The sequence below is a fragment of the Drosophila rhopaloa genome, unplaced genomic scaffold, assembly GCF_018152115.1.
Source record: "Drosophila rhopaloa isolate 14029-0021.01 unplaced genomic scaffold, ASM1815211v1 contig_159, whole genome shotgun sequence".
NCBI lineage: Eukaryota > Metazoa > Arthropoda > Insecta > Diptera > Drosophilidae > Drosophila > Drosophila rhopaloa.
The window spans coordinates 1,348,551-1,365,030 of record NW_025335038.1 but is presented as its reverse complement, the minus strand read 5'-3'; positions in this window follow the sequence as shown (position 1 = coordinate 1,365,030).

Here is a 16,480-nt window from a genome sequence, read left to right as displayed (position 1 = left end):
GGCCAAGGTAAGCCCCCTTTTTTCAAGCCTCTGCTTTAAAAGTCAGGCACGTACGAAAAACGCTGCTCAGCTAGGACCTGGAATGGGACATTCATCATGCTGCATTGCCGCCAACTCCCTGACTCTTTGAATCCGAATGCGAATACGAATCTGACTGCCTGCGTAGGCGTTACTGGTGGTCAACATCTCCTCCTCCTCAATTTCCCTCCGCCGTGTTTACCTTCATTGGGCGTTGGAGCACGTAAAAATGTAACACCAACTGGCTGGGCAAATCGAGGAGCAGCGGACAGGAGGAATCTGGCATCGACAACTTACGCACAACTGAGCTGACTATTTGGTTAATTTGTAGCTAAAGATATGGTATATTATTGGAAAAAGAAAAGTTTAAAATATTGAATTAAAGTTCACATCTTTGAAGCTGTTCATCTCTATCAAGCTCTTGATATATTCCTGTGCTAGGTTTTTATTTAAAATAAAAGACAATTACTATTTAATATTCATGAATTTGAAAATGTATTTGCTCTATAGTTCGGCCTATTCGTAAAAAGTATATAATACCCAGAATATATTATTCTTTTGACAGTAATAAGATTGCTAAATTGTGAAATGCCTTCATAAAACATGTTAAAAACATACCAGTTTTTATAAGTTATTTATTAAGATTTAAATCATATTTTTACTCATCACTATTGTTCGTGGTGCTCCTGTTCAATCGACTGGGCCATTCGGAGGCCAAGTGTGATTTCCATTGGTTTTGGCGAGTGGCTGCGAATCTGAATCGGAGTCCGAGTCCGCATCCGCATCCGAATCCGAATCCCTTGCCCTTTGCCTTTGCCTTTGCCTTTGGTTTGGCCACCGAGTTTGCTTAACTTTGCTTAACTGTGCGCGCACAGGACACCCAGCTGTGGTCGCCGGGCCAACAAGCCGCTGATGTTGCTGCTGCTGCTGCCGCTGCTCCTGTAGCTGCAACACAAACAGCAACGGCAGCAACACCAACGACAAGCAGCAACATGGGCGACTCCTTGCCTCCGCCTTCCGACTTGGCCGACAACTTTGGCAGTACACCTCAATGTTTGTGCAAGCAACATTCGCATGCAAGTCAGCAAAGTTTGCATTGACACGCAGCAGCAGCAGCAGCGGCAGCAGCAGCACTGAATTTGCATAAAGGCGAGGGATGGCGGGGGGGGTGGTCAGCTGCTCTGCTCTGGTGGTGTCATGGTGCCGAAAAAAACCAGACAAACGCCAAGTGCACAGCAGGGAAAACGAGGAAGGAGTCCGCAGTCGCTGCCCATGATGAAGATGGACGTGTTGCTGGTGGCTTCCCATCAGCAGCAGCAACTGCAACAACTGCAACAACAGCAGCAGCAACTGCAGCAACGCCAGCAACAACAACAGACCCATTAGGCCGCACATAAACTGCATGCAATGAAATTCACTCCTGCGGCGTGGCCATGTTGCTACTGCACTGAAGTTGCTGCTGTGTCTGACTTATGGCAATTGCCAATGCAACATTTGTTGCTGGCGGGACGGCGGCCTTAAAGATGGGGGCGTGACCCAGCCACTAAGAACTCTCTTCGCCGAAATAAAGGAAATATTTAAAAGCCAATTAGTACGCCCGCCAAATAATGTCCGTTAAATAAATGGCAAATACCACCCTGACATGCTACTTAAATATTTTTAGACAAACAAGAAATCTCAAAGATTGTTAGCTGGCAAATGAGGAAGTTGATGTTAATTTTTCAGACAAAATTCAATATTGTCGATCTTTCAAAGCTTAAACTTGCGTTACTCAATAAATAGTATCAATACCGAAAACAAACATTTCTTTAATTGGGTTTCTTTAGGAAATGCAATACCGGATTTCATAGTCCTTAAAAAATAAATGTTATATACAAAAATCATTCAAAATCAATGGAATAGCCCTGTCCTTTGATTCGCTCTTCAATAAATAATTCCTCTAAATTTTCCCTTGAAAAATCGTGATTGCTCACGGCTCGATTTCAATCACGGGACAATCTCGAATTGGTGCTGCAGTTCCTGTTGTTTTTGGTCGCAGGACGGCAATTTTTTTTATTTCACTTACCCCCCGCAAACATTTGTTTCAACACGTACGCGCAAATGAGTTTACAAGGTGCGATATTCATGTTGCTGCTGCGTCTTTGGCGCGATGTTGCTGCTGCAGTTGCTGCTGCTGCTGCTGCTGCCGCTTGTCAATATTTGCGGAGCAACAGTACAGAACTTGGCTAATCGTATTTTAGCCATTTTATGTATATTAATAGCTGAGCGACAGTAAAATGTTGGTGGTGTGCCCCTCATGCGCCGCTGCCTCATTTCCCATTTCTCATTCTTTTATTTTGTGTGCTGCCTTTTGCCTTTTAGTATAATTTTAATTAACGCATTCGATGATGTTGCTGTTGTTGTCGCCTCCTGCTGTTGCTGTTGCTGCTGCTGTTGCCGTCGTTGTCTTTTCGGCCAACATGCTGAAAGGTGTTAATTGGCGAAATTTCCATGTAGAGCTTAACCAAAAACAGAACACGGGGGAGCAAAAGGGAGGGGATTGCAAGTTGTCCAGTCAACAAGATTTGCTTTATTAGCCACTTTCGGGTGGTTGCCACATTTCCACCTTTTGTTTTGGCTTTGCTTTTGGCCACACTTGCATTTTTAATGAGCCAACTTCGACTCGTGCGGCAGTTGAGTAAATAACTTCTTGGTTGGGATTTGAAATAAAATAATATTTAAGTACACACTTCAATCATTAAGATTAACTTGTGATTCTTATTAAAGTAATATAATGTAATTTATTCACTGAACTCGAAAACTCGCTCTGCAAGTAAGTAAATATTTTCATGGTTTAATTTCATAAATTATGCCGTCGTCTGTATTGAAATCCCCAAGTTATGGACACTCCCTTACTCCAGATCCGCGTGAATTATGCTCGCCACAGCAAATCAACTTAAAGTGCGGCGACTGGACACCAAAAAGCTCCTAAATTTTACTTAAGAACATCAATGGGCAGCTGACATCCCATCCAGTCCGCAGATACTCGTTCTTTTGCTGAACACTCTGGCCCATGATGATGATGATCATCATTAACACCTTTCTGCCCGCGATCTCACTCTCATTCTGGCCAACACAATACGTCTCAACAACAAGCTGGCAAAACGAAGGAAAGGAATCCCTGCTATAAGTGAGTAAGGAAAATATAAGAAAATAATTCAAAATGAAATTTGCTTTATGATGCGCAACCGCTCGACGTTCCTACGCACATTGGTTTTGGATATGCAAAACGAAACTTTAATAAAATAATATTTTATTTGTATAAAAGAGTTGGAATTTTTAAATCTTTTGCAACAAATTTGATTTACGAAAATCAATTAGTATCGAATGGTATTCGAATGTATTTTTAAATTTGCTGTACAACTCATCGAATCGGAAGTTATGAAGCTATGAAAATTACTACCTGATTTCTTGCCGCCTTGAAGTAGAATCTTTTTCGAATTCAGAAAATCCGAAGTCAAGTTACTCGATAACGAAAGGTATTTGAAAGTATTTTAAAATTGAATGTACAACTCATCAAATCGAAAGTTATGAAGTTATGGCAAGTACTACCTGATTTCTTTGCACCTTGAAGTAAGATCTTTTTGGAATTAAGACAATCTGAAACCAAGGATATGGGTCCACTGTTCACGGGTCTATCTGCGTTGATATGAAATATGTGTCGGGGCGGCAGGCAGCGGAGATTTATCGAGCGCGAAATGTAATACGCGGCCAATGTCCACCGCTGGAGATTCCTCTTGGAGGATCTGGTCGCCGGGGAATGGAACTGCAAACTGCGAACTGGGAGCTGGAATCGGGAATCGGGAATAGGGAATCGGAGGTGGACGAAAGCCGGGGGATCGGATCAGCGGCCACCGTTTTGAATTGGCTTAAGCGACGCCGCCGCCTTCGACGACAACAACAACAGCGGCAGCAGCAACATTCAGAGCAACACCAACGACCATGCACTTAAAGAAATCAGTTTGAGTTTAAAGGCCAATATGAGGAATATTAAAATAAAAAAATTCTGTATCTTTTATTTTACCTCAACAATGACTTTGAACATTAATGGTTACAAGAGATGAGATTGATCTTCTGGAAATTTATTGTGTATGCTGTATAAAATTTAGCATTATGATATGTAATATATTTTATAAATGTAATAAAAACATTATTTTAAATATAAATAGCTACTTAAACACAGTACTTGTTACTGGTCATTTAAGATTTCAAAGATTGTTATCACGATTTTTTCTATACTAAATGTTGTTGCTTAGACACTTTCATTAAATCTCATAAAGTTTGAAAACGTCTAGTAAAAATGGAACATTTAAAGAGAGCGTTCTCATTACTTTGCAATATTTTAAGGAAATTCCTCGTAAATTTTTCTCCCAGTGCACCCATGAAGTGAGGCGATGGCCGGGGCAACTGGATGCTCGATTCGGTCCGCTTATAAACTGCATCCTGCTGCGATCCGCTGCCCCCGTGTGCTTTGGGTTCGGGAAAAGGGACGGCGACTACGACAACGACTGGACATTAACTAATGCATGCATTTATTTTTGTTATTTGCTGGGGCGGTGCGAACGGAGGAGCGGAGGGGGGATCCCCCTTTCCTTATAAAGCGGGCGGGCGAGATATGGAGGATCTGCCCCAATAACTCATGGTGACACTATTAAAGCGACGATTTGTAGCCGAGCATAAAATAAATGCGGATTAGACTTTATAAAGGACAAAATGCTCGTGTTTGCGATTTATGGGATATAGGGCGTGGTCGCTGAAGAAAGAAAATAAATAATAATATTAAACACATTTTGAATGATATTATTTTACTAATCATTTTCTGGAGCTCTTAACCAACTGAACAATTGAAGTACCTAATCGAAAAACTTTCTTATGTTTTAATCCAAAAAACTTTGGATTCCTGATTTTAATTTGTAATATTTTTATTGTTTTATGTTTAGAAAACATTCTGCAACATTTTTAAGATTTCGATGTGGCCATAGCACAGAATTAAAAAACACTTTAAGAGCTGTTTTTCTAAGCAATCTAAGCTCCCTATAAAATGCTGGCCATGTTACACGAATGTTATCAAAATCAGTTGGGTAAATACAACCGAAACTCTCTCGTCTCGCAAAAATAACAAACGTGACAAATTTCGGTGAATTCAACTGTGAAAAAATGGGAAAAGACTGCAGAAACAACAAGGAAATTTAACAACGAGGAGAAGGCATAACAAAAACTTTTGTGCAACAAAAACTTTGCACAAACTGAAATTTTGGGGCAGGCAACTAAACAGTCGCTTAGATTTTGGCAGTCACGATAAAACTTGGTCCCCAGCCATTTATATAGTGGGTGGCTGCCAGTCTTCTTCTCTATTTGCCAAGTAAACAAAAGTTTTTGCGCAAAAAAACAATTCAAAGATGAAACTCAGCAGCAGTACCCGCATCTAAGCCAGAAATTGTAACGAAAACAGCCCAAGAAACTGGAGGGCGAGGGGAATGCGGGATAGATTTGGAGGGCAGCTGGCAAAATCCTAAAATATTGTCTGGGTTCGGGAAAGAAGGCATCCTTTAGGCAGTTCCCAATGTTTGAACGAGCAGAACGCGCGAGATTTCACAAGTTCCGCAAAAACTTCGCACCAAAACTTGAAAAAAGCCAAAGAAGAGGGTATGTTCTTCTGGTGATATTACATATATGTTCTTAGTGCTCTTGGAAATGGGTAGACAAAAATCGAAAAAAATTATAATGAAAATTACTTTACGTTCATTTAAAAATTATATATTTTTAATATTACAATAGTTATAAAAAACTCTTTACTTGCATTATTGTTTTAAAAAAGACTAACCGTTCCAAATTTTTATACAAGAAATTAAGTAATCCAATAACGTTTTCTTTGACCTTTCAAAGAAAATTATAGAAAATTATTAAACAATATCGTGGATAATAAAGTTATTGCACAACTGACGGCACCCACACCTGAACCCAAGGATACCCCTTGAAAAAAAAGGACTTTTCCCTGGGGCTATTAGGCAGCGCATTAATGAGGGTCAAAGTGCGTGTAAATGCAATGCAAATGTATGTTAAAGTGATTAGCAGCCTTCAAAGGACGGCGTTAAATCTGAGGGATCCAAATACACCAGAGGCTTAATTTACGTCACCACCCCGCCCACAAAACGCTCAAGGCCGACCACCCACCCAACACCCCCTGGGCGGAAAAATCCACGCACAGCAGACGGCAATAAAAACAGTTAGAGAAACAAATAAAAAATATAAAGGAGGAAATCATCGCGGCAACTATTTCTATTTATGGTGATGATGAACTTCCCATTTCGACACTTCATTGAAGTTGACAGATGTGGGTTGTCCTGGCCTCGCAGTTCGCAGTTCTCAGTTCTCAATTCCCGATTCTCGATTCTCAGTTCCCCGAAAGCCAGAGAATTCGCACCCTCACAAAATAATACCCATTTTGCGGAGGGGGCAGGGGCACGTGTGCCAAAGGGCATTGTGTATTTGCGCCAGGATAAAAATGGTTCGAAGGAAACATTTACAAATGAAGTTGTAATCGGAAGTTGTTCGTTTGCCCACACCACACCCCCCTCCCCCGCCCACTCCACCGCCCCTTTGTACATATAAATTGGGCGACAATTGTACAAATTGTCAAGGCGGAAACGCTGGCAGGGATAAAATAGTTCGAGCTCGGATTCCATTTGGATGTCCACTGTGCGGGCCAAGCCAAAATCCAGAATCCAGAATTCAGAGAGTCCTGAATGGGGTGGGGAGGGGGTGTGAGGAAGGGTGTCCGGGCCAGAGGATTAGGCAGCCAAAAGGGGTGTCCTTGCCACCGCCTAATACATATGTTCACTTTGTGTTCGCGCCTTGATCCTTTTTTGCCATCCATTAGAGAGCGAAGGGTATATTGGTTATTACAATGGGTAGGTTAAATGTTGTTTAAAAAAAACTTGAAATTAACTGCAATTTATCCATGATTTTGCGTCGATTTAAAATTAATTTTTAATAATTAATTGCATTATATTTACTGTGAAAATAAATATTTTTAAAAGAAAATCTCTATTTTCCCTGTTAGAGGCTTTTAAAACTTGAGTTGCTGATTTTAATGTGTCAATATAAATTTATTTACAAATCTTAAATGTAAAGCCCATTAAAAACTATTTTGCTATACAAAATATAAATATCTAAAAAAGAAACGCTTTTTAAGACTGATAAGTTTTAAATTCTATTTTTGTTTTTAACTTTCTTTCTCTAAATAACCGTAAGTGTAATAAATCAATGGGTAATCCCTAGTCCATCTTATGAAGTTCCAGCCCTCTGTCGCCTTTTTTGGTTTTGTTGTGGTGCCCACAAATATTTGTTTTTAATAGTCCCTGGATTGCAATGTTTGAAATGCAAATAGGATTTCCGTTCTCCCCTTTTTCCGTTTTTCCGTTTTTGTGTGTCTGTCCATTTTGGCCAATTCCATTTGACAGTTGAATTGTTTTGATCCCGAGCATTTAGAGAAATAATAACACTTGTTTTTGAACGGCTGCTGTTTGCGCCCGAGATTAGTCAGTTAGTTGCCCAATTTGACACATGTTGAGATTGGAACTGAGTGGCAGAGGAACTTAATACAGTTGCTTGGCAACCGGACGATCCGAGATCTCCAGAAACTAAACTCCAGATCCCAAACTAAAGCCCCCTGTCTTATCTCGCGGAATTGATCGTTTTGAAAACGCTCAAAATGTGATGTGGTGGCATTTTCAACTTGTCTGCGTCTCAATATTTTTACTTTCTTTATGATCTCGCCAGGCCGAAGAACTGGTTCACCGGGGGACCCGACTTTATGCCTTCATACCTCCTTCCTCCTGCCCACCTGAGTTCCCCGTTCTCCGCGTGTAATCGTGTCGTGTCCATTTCGATTATCACCAAAGTGAGTAATTTAATACCAATTTGGCGGTCCATGCGGCATAGAGTTGAGAGAAATATGCTCGCCCCTAAATGTCAAATGTGAGCACCAGATGGGAATCGAAATGGAAATGGAAATGGGCTCAGGAATGGCTCTGCGATTGAGATTGGGAGCTGGCTGCCGCTGTGTTTTCGGATTTGAGCCCTGGGATCTGGAATCTGGAATCTGGGATATGGGATGGCATCATCTTGTAAGGCGGAAAAATCTTATCGGACTCGCGCGTATTTAGCTGGAATTTTAAGGAATTGAGACGGGGGAAGGGGAAACTGGAGATTACACTGTGCTAGTGCCTGTTGGCCGGTGACAATTTACACGAGGAGCCTGCCAGATAAGACCTGGAAATCTTGGCCACGCTGTCACAGAGCTTAGGTCTTAATTCCCCCGTCCAGAGATCACTTGGCTTTCATTGGGAGTTCGTAAGTAGATCACAATTCGACATGGGGAATTGAAAAGTAAATGGAAAATAAGACATCAAGGTAATGAGGCCTCGAGGAAGACTTAAGTTCATCATTTAAATCACTCAAATGTTTTATATGTATCAATATTTATAAATTATAATTATTAATTATTATAATTATTAATTGATTAACAATTTAAATTAACTATTAAATTTATTGAGAAAGATTGTTGTTTCTGACCATATATAGTACATAGTTTTGAGCCACTGCCATTCATACCATTATTAAATGCTCCAAAGTGCATCTTCGAATTTAAGACACATTAATGACTTATTTTGTCTTGTGTCAGCCCCTCTTTTTGCATGTTTCGCACACTTTCCCAGATTCCCAAGAGTTATTTCCAGCCAGTGACATAATATCCTAATTAGATCAGTCGGTCATGCTCAGCTGACAAAGTACAAGACAAGCTCGATGAGGGTAGACTGCTTTTTTTCGATTTCTTGGGGATCCAGCGGTATTATGACATCATTGACATTACATTGGTCAGGCTTTTTGGCTCTATTGCACTTTTAAGAGATCGTTAAATTAAAATAACAAAAACGATGATGCCCCAATGTTGTGAAACAGAGAGAGGCGGGGAAATAAAGAAGATCCAAATGCATCCCTTTCCCCCTTTTCAGAGATGAACACATTTCCCACGTTTGAGGCGGCGAAAAAAACAAACGATTTTTATTTGTATTTTAATTTTAATTTATTCAGAAGAAATCGGGACTGCGGCTATCGAACGGGAGACCCGAAAACCGAAAACCGAAAAACCTGCCCAGCGGATAACTCCCAGGCCTCGGGTTACATTCTTTTGTTGGAAATTTATGACTGGGCGGCGGAGACGGAGCCACCGGTGGAAAAAGTGGAAAAGGCGGAGTGGAAAAAGGTGGAAACGGTGGAAAATGCCCTTGTGTTTAGCAGCGTTTAATGGCTCATTTCGAATTGATTTCTTTTGCCGGTCACACTCGAGAAAAATGGGTTTGAAACTTAATGCTATCAATAATAATATACTTATTTTCGATTTGAATAAAATACTTATAGTCCGGATAAATCATAAATAAATGTTTTTTAAGAAAAATACTACATTTTATTTAGTTAAAAAAATACTTTAGAATTAAATTTCAAAATACTCTTTTAATAATGGTTGCGAAGAACAGAATTATAAATTCCTCTTGTTATTGACATAGATAGGTGGAAAAATTAATTTTACTTTGATTTTTACTTTGAATTAGAATTCAATCAAATGAATATAAATATTTATAAACATATCTAGTGCTACAGAAAATAGTTCTCTCTTTGGCCATTATTTTCTATACAACTAGGCCAAGAAAAATATTTTTTTGAGTGCCTAAACTTGGACATATAGAGATCCCACTGCCTCGAGGGGGAGTTCTTCTTGGATTTTCATTCGGAGCGCCAGGGAGATTTGTGTGCCGACCGCTTTTCGGGGGCTGGCTTTTAGTGGAAAAGCTGTAAAACTTGTTGAAATGCTTGTAAGCGTCGTAAAAATGCGCACTGTGAAGAGTCTATTACAATGATGCCATCGTGCTGATAACCAAGACAAGCGAGCACCCGAGCCTATTTAATGGCATTGGAAAGGTGCACCCGGCTCCAAGCTACCAGCTCCCAAGTCCGACTTGGAATCCGAGTCCGAGTCCAAATCCGAATCAGAGTCCGATTTTGAGCCACCTCCCCCCAAAAATCGGAGGTTCAAGTCATCAGCCGTCGAATGATGCGCGCATTTCCGCACTCGACTGGAAAATTGTGTGTCGAGATGGGCCATAAAGTGGGCAAAAGGCCGAGGCGCCGCCACATTGTTGCCACGCTGCTCCACCGGATTCAGTTTTGAGGAGCTGCGTCGAGACGTTTGTGGGTGGAACACGCCATAAATCGGATGGTTGTTAGGCAAAGCCAAGAAGTTATGGGGTCTATTAGCCAACCAATTCACTGCTGCTGCCGCATGGAAAATGCGAGGAAAATACTGACTGTTTAAGTAGTAATTCTCTATGCCATTGTTTTGCTCAATTTTTATAATTAGTTTTTAGGCTGGCAAGTATTTTTCATTTCATTTTTTTTATTTTTTGGGAAAATTGGCAATCAGTACAAGAAAATACTGGCTTTTTTAGTGGTAATTATCTAGGCTGGCAAGTATTTTTCATTTTATTTTTTTTGGCAAAATTAGCAATCAATACAAGAATGGTTTTTAAATCATAAAATATCTATTGTCTGTTTATTTTAAATGACGTCTACTTAATGTTTTTTCTTTCAAAACGGTTTTGACTTATTTACCTCAATTGCATTTAATTTGCTAAAAGTATAAAAACGTCGTTAAATGTTAAATGGAATTTAACTGGCAAATTAAAACTGTGAAACAAGGAAGAAGAAATATTTAAATGTTCTTCCTAACTATTTTTTAAGCTGAAAAAATAGATAAGCTTAAAAGGCTTTCCACTTAATCAACATACATCAGCTTCAACTCTTTTTTTTTAAAGCCCCCTTCACATTAATCACATTTTCAAACATGGAACGTGCTATATAAAACCTTAAATGGAACCCGCTTGACACTTTGCTCGAGTTTTATGACCCGTCTTTGGGACACCAAAAAATTATTTATTTATGTTTTTGGCCGCATAAATAAGTCCCAAGCAGATCATAGATCGTGGTTTGGAATATAAAAAAACCAAAAACTATACCTGCCGCACATTAAAGAGCCATCAAATTGGGGAAGCTCTTATTTTAATGGATCCACTGGCACACAAATATTTAAGTAATGCCCTCAAACTAGATTCGTGTTTATAGAAAATCAATTAAAAAACTATTCCAACCCAGTGCCTAATTAAAAAATGAAATTCCAAAGAATAGAGTCATTTGATGGTAAATCTGCGTCAGACAAATTGTAAGGTTTATTGGTTTTAAAGTTTTATATGTTTTCAAGCATTTTTAACTGTAGATTAAGATGGTATCATAAAATTAAAGCAACACCACAAAAGTTCTCAGGAAAATCCGTGTAATATTGTTTATTTCTGGTTTTTGACGGGGAAGGATATTGAGTCCTGTTTTCGTAACAAGCGAATCCCACGCGAAATTCTAAAAGAATCGAACAAATGAGCCGAGAGCCCTCGAGCAATAACAATTCCTCCCCATCTCAGGACTCTCCTTGTTGACTTTTCATGTCACAGGGATGGACACATAATTACACAATGAATGAGTCCAGATATACAGAGAAAAAAATGTTTTCTAATCTAAATAATATAAGTACTTGAGGCTACAGAAGAATCTGTATTAATTAATGTTGACTTGGTTTGTTTACTACCCTTTTGTAAATAATTAATAGACAGAGGCATTAATATATATTTAATATATATTGAGTAACACCTTCCTAAGTCAATAAATTGTTGCCAACTAGTTTTAATCGCAGTGCACTTTCAGAATCGACTCTGTAACTGTGTAACCCCCGGGCGCTTCCCACATCATTGTGTCATTTGGCATTGTTAACTTGTTAATTTCGATTGATTGATTTTTAATGCAGTCGCAGACGAATTGTCGTCCGAGATAGAGGATATTTATACAACTATAGTTATGATTAAATCAAGTGAGACTCGCACGCGGCTTAGGCGAAAAGCAAACAAAGGACGAAGCGCCAAGTGCAGCGAGTTCATTGAGTCAAAAGGAAGCTGCAGGCACGTGTCCTTAATCCGGTAATTACAGCCCTCGTCCTTCCAGCGAGATTGTGGTTTGAATGCCAGAGATACTAGATGCAATCCGAGAGATACATTTGATCCCCGTTCGGGAACGGGGGGCAGACTCTTTCCCAGGCTGCAGGCGTAACAAGTTAATTTATGCCCGATCCCGGGGCCCAGATAAATGGTAAACCTACCGATTTCCCTTTTTCGGGCCCAAAGTATCGGGTTTCGGGTAACCTGTTGACAAGTTGCCACACTCAGGAGAAAGAAAACGGGCAAGGGAAATGTTAAACGCTTGTAAATCCGTATCTAGTCGCTACTAAGATGTGGCCACAATAATAGAGTTATCATTGGAGCCCCGGTCAAACCGAACCATCCGTGGCCCCAGAATTTTTGATTAATTGCCTCTGTTTGGGCTTGCGCTTTTAATTTTACCCGCCGTTGTCATCCCCCGATATTAATTCACTGTCTCTGCGGCTTTTGCGTTGAAAAATTCCCTTTGTGTGTTTTATTGCCCCGACCAAATCCACCTTAGACCTACGCTCTCGCATCCACACACTCATATTATACACAATATTAATTCAGTCGATGGCGGCACGGCGCAACAAAGTCAAATCGATTTTTTATGAAAATCTCTCTGTCTCTTATGGGCTTTTAAATGTTTAATCGCTTATGAATATCGATAACGCAGCGCTACTAAGCCGATGCTTTTCGTATCTCAACGTGATGAGCGCGTCACTGATCCACAAAAGAATTGGGTATTTATAGAAGCGGTTTCCAAAGAGGCGAAGATTAGCATTGGATTGTGTGCTAAAATGAAATGATGGCTTAATGTGCGGAATTTGCATAGGTCATAGTACTGAAAATGGGCTTTTAAGCGGACGGTGCTATATCCTTCCTAATATTTTGCATTTAAGTACTAAAATCAAGTTATAAAAAATTATACAAGATTTTAGAGGAACTGGAATTTAATAAATTTTCCTTTAAAAATGTTTCTTAACTAAATAGTAGCTAATTTATATTGTTTATATCCCAGCTAAAACTGCAACTGAGTATTTACTTTTTAACCAAATTCTCAATTGCGCTTGTAATAAGTAACTGCAATTATTTTTGTCAGAAGATGCAAACCCTAAATTTCACCCTGCAACATCAATTAATACTTGGTAGCTCAGCTAAAAGCAATCATCTACAACTTATTCACGTCTTTAATTTGTCTTTTTGGAGCACTTTTAAATGGATTAAATTGCTGTCCCTGAGTTGAGTTGCTGGTGGCTTCGAAAGGTTGCTGTTGGCGATGATGTTGCTGTTGTAGCTGCAATTTCTGTTGCTGCCGTTGACTTTGTGTTTGTGTGTGTGTGTTGCACTTTGTGTTACGCCAAAAATGCGCCACAAAGCCAAACGAGAGCAACATCAAATGCGGAAAGCACAGCAGCAACAACAGCAACACATGTGTTGCAAGTGCAATATTGCACTTTGCAGCCATTGCACTTTGCATAACGGTCCCTCGAATGTTTGCATGTGTGCGTTGCGGTGTTCGGCCATTTTGTGAATGCATTTATCTCACACACACACACACTCATGTATCTATATCGCTGTATCTGTGTTTGTATATCATTACTTATCAGATACTTATTATGAGCACACGATATCGTATATTTTGGCATGCTCCTCTGTTTCTCTGCGCTTGTGGGTGTGTGTGCGTGTGTGTGTGTTTGGTAAATATGCAAATGAGCCTGTTTGTTGCCACTACTGTTTGCCATTGTTGTTGTTGTTGTTGTTGTTTGCTGACGTTGTCGTGCGTTGATTATTGTTGTTGCCGGTGTTGTCGGTGTTTTTGTAGTTGTTATACTGGACATGGGGATGCCGCCAAACGACAAGCAGCAAACATTTGATTATGATACGAAATCGATATAATTTAAACGATGACCAACACCCAAAACACCTGAGGGTAAGTCGAGTTCAGCAGGACAGTTCAGATTATAAAGTACATGCTTTATTTTATGATATATTATATATATTATTATATTATATTTTATATTAAATATTTTTAAGGCATTTAATTTTTTACTTTACGAAAGCGTATAAGCCAGAGTTCAATACATATGTATAAGCTTTGAAATAAATATAATACTTAGTACATTAATATATCAAAAGTTTCTGAAATTAATGTTTTTTTCTGTAAAGCATAATTGTATTTAAATAAATTCCCCAATTATAGGGCTTCCTACTAAAATATCATAGCCATCACATTAATTTCGTTATTTTTAACAATACGTATTAATAGGTAAAATACCTCCCTTTATGCGTTCTTTATCCTTGGATACCTTTATGGTTTTTGTTTGTTGACTTTTCAACTTTGTGGTCCCATTCAGAGTCGAGGGCAAACAGCGGCAATTGGCTTTCATGACAGGTGGCTGCCTCCTTTTTTTTCCTAGAGATATTGCTGTTGCATCTTGGTTGCCATTCATCATGCTTGGGACCCCATAACGCCCCCAAGTTTTGGGTCGAGAGCCCGAGAACATCGCGTGTCCGAGGCGTCGGCGCTCGTTTTAACGCCTTTTTAAGTTTAGCCGCCAAGCAAGTGCAGTTCTCACCAAAGCCAACAACAATTGCAGATACACGAAAACTAATTACAGATTCTAATCGCGTCATACTCTTGTTGTATTTCGTGTGCAGAAGCCATCAATATTGGGGGAGAGGGGAGAGGGCGGGTGAGGGAGGGGGGAGGCCTTACCTGAAAACTTTTGCATGCGGCACCTCAAACATAAATTTTTCACCTTTTTCCTGTCGCTGTTTTGTGTACTTTTGACTGTTTTTCAGCTTTTGTTGTTATTTATTTGCCTGCCGCATATGCTTTCTTCTCTTTCGAGGCCTCATATTTTTTCGCATTTCTAGGTGTTTTCCTTTGTTTTGTTGAGCAGTGCAACGGAAATGGTTGTAGACGCGGAAGTGAATTGTTAGGCGCCTTCACCGCCCCTTCGAAGTGCGAATGATAAAGGGGCTTCAGCACAAAGCTGGAGATATGACACTGGAAATAGGTTGAGAAATAAACTTGAAGGGAGAACTAAAAACACTGTACTTCCTATTATATAACTTTTAACAAATATATAAAACTTCTTCACCAGGCTAAAAAGTTGTAATGACTACATTGCGATAAAAATATAATATTTAGAAATATGTTTTGTTTTCTATTTTTATTAGCTACTATTTATGTAAGTGTTGAATTTTTAATTACAATAATGCAGTGCAAATTTTTAAAGGAATTGTATAGATAGAATTACAATAATGCAATGCAAATAATTAGAAGAATTTTATAGATAGAAAGTACTTATTTAAATGTCATATATTCAATATAAAAGTTAGCTTAATATAGACATCAAACAAAGCAATAATATGGAACATTATTATTAGTTTGTGATATTATAATTAAAATCTATAATAACATAAAATCTATTATAATTTTTCTTATCCTTTAATTATTTAATTTTCTTTAGTCTTGATAAAAGTATTTTGTAGTTCTTATCAAGATGACATTTGTACTGTAATTTTTAATTAAAATAAAAAACAAAATCATATATTCTCCTTTACTTTATTTATTTTATTCTTACTTAAGTGAGTTCAAAGATCTTATTTTATTTTTTTCTTTCTAGTCTATTACATTGATAAATGGAGTATTTCTGTATTATTTCTTATCAAGATGACATTTGTACTCCCAGTAATTTTTCGGTTTCGCCGGCGCTAGATCTCGCCAACCCAGAAAGTGGAAAAGTGCGGTGAAAACGCCTCCTGCCAAGGCCATTTCCACGAACCGGACTGACGGAGCGCCAGGAGCAAAGAAAGGCCTGCAGGACATAACTCAGCGCTCGGGACTCTCTCCTCCGGATAACAGCTGTTTTTCGGCAGCAGCAGCTGAAAGTCGGAGTTAAGCAGAAACACCCTGTCCCAAAAGTCACCCACCACTCACTCAAAATCGCTCCCACAAGACTCGGCATTTCGGGCAACGCCCCTTGAGTGGATTTCTCCAGTGGTAAGTGCCCACACTTTGAGTGACTTTCTGCTGAGTGACTTTCGGCACTGCGCCGACGCAAACTCACAAAAAAAATATTGAAAAACAAACAAACACAAGGAAAAAAAAACAAACGCAGCGTGGTAAAAATAAAACAAAGGGGGGAAACTTTTTCGACGGCTCTCGAAACAAAATGGCAACCATGAAAAGCGGAAAATGCTCAGCAATGCGAGATGGAAAACTGAAAACTGAAAACTGTAAAAAGGCAGCGGAGGCGCGGACGTTTGTTTGACTTTTCGCATTTTGGAAAGTTTTTCAAGTGCTCACCACACACATGCCCCATGGCTCCACC